Source organism: Mirounga leonina, unplaced genomic scaffold (assembly GCF_011800145.1).
Source record: "Mirounga leonina isolate KUSES-001 unplaced genomic scaffold, KU_Mleo_1.0 Mir_168, whole genome shotgun sequence".
NCBI classification, from domain to species: Eukaryota; Metazoa; Chordata; class Mammalia; order Carnivora; family Phocidae; genus Mirounga; species Mirounga leonina.
In genome coordinates this window covers 71,589,001-71,596,435 of record NW_023270426.1, presented here as the reverse complement: position 1 = coordinate 71,596,435, position 7,435 = coordinate 71,589,001, and the positions used below count along the sequence as shown (strand labels likewise).

The 7,435-nt window shown below is 33.4% G+C and overlaps 1 pseudogene; it reads left to right on the top strand.

The window, feature by feature from the left end:
* Nucleotides 1-550: 550 nt before the first annotated feature.
* On the top strand, nt 551-647 carry LOC118017211 (annotated as a pseudogene).
* Nucleotides 648-7,435: the final 6,788 nt, after the last annotated feature.

Genomic DNA, 7,435 nt, shown 5'->3' with positions numbered 1-7,435 from the left:
CTAATCCTTTCTGTATGAGGTGTATTTTATGAGCTCTATATGCAAGAGAATAAATATTAGAAAAATGAATGAACTAAGATAGAAAACCTGGAAATAGACATATTTGCAAATAAAAATTTAGTATATTACAAACATAGCATTAGAAATCAGTGAGAAAAACATTCTTTATAATTAGTAGTGTTGGAATAGTGTCATAGCCACACAAAGAAAAGACAAAATTATCTCCACGATGAATATGTCAGTATTAGGAGAAAATAATGCACCTATAAACTTGAAAGTAGGGAAGCAGTCTTAATTGTGACTCACAAAATATAATTAATAAAGGATAAAATTAATAATTTTAGTTATGTTACTTGTCCAAAAAATATGACAAACATTATAATCAATACATAACAAATGACAAAACAGTGAAACACATTTGCAAGGAAAAATGCTTAAGGGCCATCAGATTTACTCATTAATAGGATTTTAAGATAGGGTAATTTGGAATATGGACCAAGTCAGATATTCAGATATATTCCAAAGATAAAAACAAATGCAAGTTGTCTCAGCAGCATGCATATACTAAAATAATAATGACAAAGAGAAGATTAGCACAGACCCTGTGAAACACTAACATGTAAATTCATGAGACATCCCATATTTTTCTATATACTTTAAAATGGCGAAAATGGTAATTTTATGTTATGTATATTGTATCATAATAAATAAACTGAAAGATAGATACGAAAGAATGAAAAAGATTTTAATTAAAATAATGTAGAAGGTAAAAAAAAGTGCAGGACATCTTAAACATTTTCATAATCTTAAATTTCATAAAAATCCTGGCATTGGTATCATTCTGAGTTTGTATTGATGCTTAAAAAATGAGAAAATCCTAGCTGGTTAGATCAATCTGACTAAGAACAAGAAGAATGAAAACTAGACATAATGGACATAATGTACCTCTTGATGTGATACAATAGGAAGCTATAACTCCCCCTGTGAAGTATTATTATAAAAAAAAGATAGGAAAAATCTGATCAGCCTTCTAAACATAACCACTTTTTACAGGAAATAAAAAGGTATGCAGACGACCTTAACTGATACAAAGGGAGACAATGAGCAAAATTCAGAATGTGCAGAGTTATATAGGATCAATACCTTGGTTTCTTTATCAAATTATAAGGAAAAAAATGGATGGGGAGCTTATAAATCAAAAGCAATTTAAATTATATCAATAAAATGCATTGAATATATTTTGTTTCTTGATTCAAACCCTAAGTTAAAAATACTATGAAATATTGAAAGAAATGTGAATACTGTGCTTTTCACATTAAAGATTTGTACTTAATTACTTTAGAAAAGATAAAAATATTGGAATTATGATTTTTAAAGTATCTTTTATAGATACATATTGAAGGATCTTTGGATGCAGTAAAGTGCTATCTAGGATTTATCTGAAAAAAAAAAACAAAACTAAGGTGGGGTGTGGATGGAGAATAAGTATAGACTTAGAGAAAAATATACTGACTATTTTGAAACTGGATTATTAGATCCATAGAGGTTCATTATGTTACTTTTTCCTTTTATATATTTATACTTTTCCAAAATTTTTTAAGTAGTACCCACATTAAAATCACAGACAAAATAATAATGGTTGAGGAAAATTCATCATGTCAAGTTATTTAAAAGCTGTGAGAAGAAACAATAAAAAGGAATCTAAGCTTATACATGCTTTATCTTTTAAAAAATCTATTTATATTGTTTCAACTCATTGATCAATATACTCATACTTTTTTTATTTTAAAATATATATGACTAGGGCGCCTGGGTGGCTCAGTTGGTTAAGCGACTGCCTTCGGCTCAGGTTATGATCCTGGAGTCCCGGGATCGAGTCCCACGTCGGGCTCCCTGCTCATCAGGGAGTCTGCCTCTCTCTCTGACCCTCCCCCCTCTCATGCTCTCTCTCTCTATCTCATTCTCTCTCTCAAATAAATAAATAAAATCTTTAAAATATATATGACTAGACATATAGAAAATTGTTAACCAAAAAATGTTGGTCAAATCCTTTTGTGAGAAAGTAAGCATTTCTTGGCTTAATTTATTTATTTTTAACATCAACTAATCTTAAGGATTAGGCATTAAATGCCAGTTAGTTTTTAAAGTACATTTGCTATGTACACTCCACTAGGGAGAAATGTGACCTCATTCCATGTTCTGAATAACACAACAGTGCCCTAGTGATTAGTGCATCAGGTCAGATGGGAGAAAAACACATAGCTCTGCACTTTTAACAACCTGCTCAGTCTTAAACTGGTTAACAGGGGATTTAAAGGCAAATCATTAAAAAATAAAAAGTCAATTGATTAAGCATGGTAGGTAATAAAACAAATTCTATATTTATGTTACTGGCATAGGGGTAACAGTCTCCTGACAATGTATATCTTTTACACTCTATTCAGATATAATAAACATCTAAAAGTTTAATTTCAGGGCGCCTGGGTGGCTCAGTCGTTCAGCGTCTGCCTTCGGCTCAGGTCATGATCCCAGGGTCCTGGGATCGAGTTCCACATCGGGCTCCCTGCTCAGCGGGAAGCCTGCTTCTCCCTCTCCCCCTGCTTGTGTTCCCTCTCTCGCTGTCTCTGTCTCATTCAAATAAATAAATAAAATCTTAAAAAAAAAAAATTTTTTTTAAGTTTAATTTCATTTTAAACTCACAGTTTTGTATATTGGGGGGGCTATTGTCATTTTAACTACCACCAGTGTCAAGCTTTGAAATGCTCCCATCACCACAGAAAGCTCCCTTACACCCCTCTGTAGTCAATTCTCATCCCCACCTTGCTTCTAAACAACCACTGATCTTCCAGAAAGCAAACTGTGATTTTGCCTTTTCTAGAATTTCATATAAATTTCATACAAAGCCATAAAATATGTAGTATTTAGTGAGTGGCTTCTTTCACATGCCACCTGACTCTGCAAGACTGGAACACTTTGCTGCATCATTCCAGAGTGTCTTCTTGATATAGTAGAGATAGCACTGAAAAAGTAGGGTGAAGGCCTTAATCCTATCTCTGCCACTCCAATCTGTGAACTAAAATAAACATTTTTAAGTTCTCTTGTCCAGCAACAGTAGGATGATCTGTCCTCCTCAAGGCTACTGTGTGGAGCTAACTAGAGAGAATGGATAAAGTGCTTTCTAAAGTGCAACACATAACACAGATCAATTCAGAAGAAAAAGCTATCAGAAATAAGAGATATGAGGGCGCCTGGGTGGCTCAGTCGTTCAGCGTCTGCCTTCGGCTCAGGTCATGATCCCAGGGTCCTGGGATCGAGTCCCACATCGGGCTCCCTGCTCGGCATGAAGCCTGCTTCTCCCTCTCCCACTCCCCCTGCTTGTGTTCCTGCTCTCGCTATCTCTCTCTCTGTCAAATTAAAAAAAAAAAAAAACTTAAAAAAAAAAGAGATGATAGTTTTAAAAATATTTTATTAAACATGAATAAATGTATATTAAAATATAAATTTTAAATCTACTTTTTCACTGCGGAAACGGGAATAAGATGGAGGAAGACTGAATACATTTTATGAAATTGGAATAAAATAGGAAAAAAAAACCCACCTAAAACTAGAATTATAAAAAGGAACAATGTTCTATCAAAGTCTAACAAAGCTCATCTTAAAAAAAAAATCAAATAGCAAGCTTTAGAAATACACTTCATTCTTTTAATTTTCATCACCATCAAGAATTTATTCTACATAGGACATATCTGACAAAGTTATAGTTCTAAAACAGAGCGTATAATCCTTGTCTTCAAGTTTCCTCTACTTTCCCTATCAACATGGAAAAAAGGCAAATAAAATGGCTTTTAAATAAAATTTAAGGACAAGGAAAGAACACTTTTCCAGCAAAATAAGATCACACAGATTATGTGAAGGTTCACATTTTAACTTAGTTTTATTAGTTTTACCTGATGTCAAGAAAGAAGACAAGGTATCTACTGTCCCTACATCTATATCACTGTGATGGATCTCCTTTCCTGATCCAACTCTGAATCTTGAAGTTTTCCTCTGCTTTTGTTTGCCCTAGGGAAAAGGTCCCAACATAACTGCAGTGTTACAGGCTTGAAAATTTCTAACACAAAGAGGAAACTGAGGAAAACTTATAATTTACAAGGAGGTATAAAAGACCATGACACTTGGGAAAGGGTAAACGATGAGTTATATGAGAAGATAGCTCTGGGTAGGTTGAATTTTGCTAGTTAAAAGAAAATGCAATTGGAATGCCTGAAAGATCTAGTCTGTGTGGAAATTTTAGAAAGGCTAAAGACAGAACACATGACTTTTTGCCTTTTTTGTCTTTGTCAGTTAGATAAATTAAACAGATCTGAAGTAAAGTGCTAACTGGAAGTTTTTCAAGCATCTATAGGCTCTTATCCAGTAAAGAAAAGGGAGACTCTTCAATCCATGACTATAAAATATCAGATCTCAATCAGATGTGTGAAGTATCTTCATTAATGATGGCTGCAGGATTAAAAAGTTGATCCATTCAATTAATCTAGCTAATTAAAAAATAAGATTAATTTCCCCTTGTTTTGGTCACTCTATTTAGGAAAAAAGAAAAAATACATGAAAGTTAAATAAATTTCAAATTACTGTTTAGTACAGTGAGTATAGAAGTATGTAGCATACTGAACAACAGTTTTATTAGTAATGATGAAGGAAAAGTAATCATTTAAGGAGGGAACACTGGAAAATTTCAGGCAGAAGAAATTAATTTAGTAGTAGGAGATCAAAGAATCAAACCCAAATTTTCTGATTCTATATGAGTATGCTACTTGTTATAAAAATTATAGTCCCTAAAATAATGGATATTTATTTGCTCAACAGTATTTATTGCCTGCCTGTGATATGCTAAATTCTGTTCTAGCCAATGAAGATAAAGTAGTAAGGGAAGCAAAGCAGTGAACAAAAATAAAGTCCCTCCTTTTGTGGAGCTTGTATACTAAAGTGAGGTTGTAAGACAGAAAATATGGTATATTGTCATATAATACTATGAAAAAATTAAAAAGGGTAAGCAGATAAGACAGGAAAGAGAATTATAATTTTAATCAGGATGTCTAAGGTACATCTTTCCGGGGAGGTAACATTTAAGGATTAATCTAAATGAGATTTTTCAGGTAGAGGAATCTGGGATTACAAAGACTCCAAGGTGGGAATATGTGAAGCATGAGATATGACTGGTAAAGATGTCAGTGTAGCTGGAGTAGAATGAGCCAGAGAAAGTAATAAGATTTGTTGAGGTCTATACATTTTATCCATTTACAATACAGAAATTTTTGAAGACGTTCTTATTGTTTGAGGAGTGCTACTTACAGATTAGTACATAGGAAGTGCTATATAGCACTACTCAGTAAATAGCACTTGCTTCAAAAGTAAAAAGTTTTTTCTACTTTCATAGTAAAAGCCTAATAAACCTGTATAAGTTAGTGCTTATCACACTAGGCATTACATATTGTATAATTATTTACAGAATGCAATAGATTCTGGCTTATTATACCCAATGTATATAACAGAATCTAAAAAATATTACTGTCATTTTAAGTCTACAGTGGACTCTTGAACAACGTAGGTTTGAACAGTGCCAGTCCACTTACACAGATTTTTTTTAATATATAATTTAATATATAAATACGGTACAGTATTATAAATGTATTTCCTCTTCCTTTTGATTTTATTAATAACATTTCCTTTCTTCTAGCTCACTTTATTGTAGGGATACAGTACATAATACATATATGCAAATTTCCAACTGCACAAGAGGTCAGCATCTCTAAACCCTGCATTGTTCAAGGGTCAACTATATAATGAAAGAGACAGTGATGATTAATGAATGATTAAATGAATGACTGTATCAGTTAGCTATTCTTGCATAACAAGCCACTCTAAAATTTATTGGCATTAGCCAATAAGCTAATGACAGATTGAAAAGAAAATGTTAAAAAACACAAATGACCAAAACTCACTCCAGAAGAAATAGAGTGCAATTAGTCCTATATCTATTATAAATTGTATTCATAGCTAAAACTTTCCAAAAAGGAAAATTAATGATTCAGATGACTTTATTTATGAATTCTATAAAATATTAATGGAAGAAATACTAATGCTTAAAAACAAAACAAAACCAAAAAAAGTCCAGAAAATAGAAGAGGGCATACCTCCTAACTCTTTTAATGAGGACAGCATTGCAGTGATACCAAAACAGACAATGATACTGTAAGAAAAGAAGATTACAGACCAAAATTCCTCATGAACATGGATGAAAAATCCTTTATAAATATTGGCAAACTAAGTCCATCATATGTAAGTAGAATGATGTATCATGAGCAAGTGAGATCTATCCTGGGAATGTGAGGATATTTCCAGATGAGATTAGCATTTAAATCAGTAGTCTGAGTAAAGCAGATTGACCCCCTGATGTAGGTGGGCATCATTCAATCCATTGAGGGACTACATAGAACAAAAAGGTGCAGGGAGGGAAAACTTACTTTTTATGATGAAATGCTGAGCTAGAATGTGAGTTTTCTGCCCTGTGAGTGGGAATTACAGCATTAGCCCCCCTGATTCTCAGGCTTTCAGACTCATACTGAACTGTACAACCAGCTTTCCTGGGTCTCCAGTTTACAGACAGCTGTGGGACTTCTCAGCTCCATACTTGTGTTAGCCAACCAGCCAATTCCTTATGGTAAATTAATCTGTATCTAATTACTATCTATCTCTATATCTCTATTTCCTAACTGGTTCTGTTTTTCTGATGAAGTCTGACTACTACATTAATTTATTTATACCAATATTTTAAAAGAGGGAAAAAAATCCATTTAACAGATGCCTGGAAAACATTTGGGGCGCCTGGGTGGCTCAGTTGGTTGGGCGACTGCCTTCGGCTCAGGTCATGATCCTGGAGTCCCGGGATCGAGTCCCGCATCGGGCTCCCTGCTCAGCGGGGGGTCTGCTTCTCCCTCTGCCCTCTTCCCTCTCGTGCTCTCTGTCTCTCATTCTCTCTCTCTCATATAAATAAATAAAATCTTTAAAAAAAAAAAAAAAACAGATGCCTGGAAAACATTTGAAAAATTCAATATCCACTTATGACAAAATTTCTTCAAATCTATGAATAGAAGACAAATTTTTAACATTACAAAAGATATCTGTTAATAACTAGAGTTAACATCATACCTTGTTGTTAAAGACCAAATAGTTTCACTCTATGATTAGGACCAAAACAAGAATTTCTACTCATACCATTCCTATTCTACAACATGCATACCAGTGCAATAAGACAAGGAAAAGAAATACAAGGCATATAGATTGGAAGGTAAGAAATAAAACTGTCTTAGAGGTCATGATTGTCTACATAGAAAATATCAAAGGATATATTAAAATAAATGAGTTTAACTGGTTA